This window comes from Phycodurus eques, chromosome 7 (assembly GCF_024500275.1).
Source record: "Phycodurus eques isolate BA_2022a chromosome 7, UOR_Pequ_1.1, whole genome shotgun sequence".
Classification (NCBI taxonomy): domain Eukaryota; kingdom Metazoa; phylum Chordata; class Actinopteri; order Syngnathiformes; family Syngnathidae; genus Phycodurus; species Phycodurus eques.
The window spans coordinates 6,115,759-6,116,222 of NC_084531.1; positions in this window are offsets into that span (position 1 = coordinate 6,115,759).

A 464-nucleotide genomic window follows, 5' to 3' on the forward strand; every position below is an offset into this window, starting at 1 on the left:
ACGATGCAAACTCACGTGGCGCGTAAAATGGTTTACAGTTCAGAAACAGCGACTCCAAATGCGGGCTGCAGTGTGTGCTGAGCACCGTGACGTCCGTACACCATTTTTCGTTTATATGGAGGCATATCCCGCCGCCCTTCGTTTTTCCCGATGATTCCATGTCGCGGTCCGCTCGATGAATGTTGAAGCCGGGAAGCGTGACGGCGCCATCGGGTACAGCGTCGCAAAGCCAGGTCTCCGTGAAGCACATGGCCGCGGAACGTCCGAAGTCTTTACTGGTCTTTAACAGAAGATGAAGCTCGTCCATTTTGTTGGGTAGGGAGCGTACATTCGCGAGGTGGATCGACGGGAAGGCCAATCTGTGTCCTCTCTTGCGGAGTTTCACCTGAATTCCGGCTCGTTTTCCTCTGTGGCGCCGCTTCCGCATCCATGCGCCGAAAACCGCGGACGCCGCTCCGGTGAGT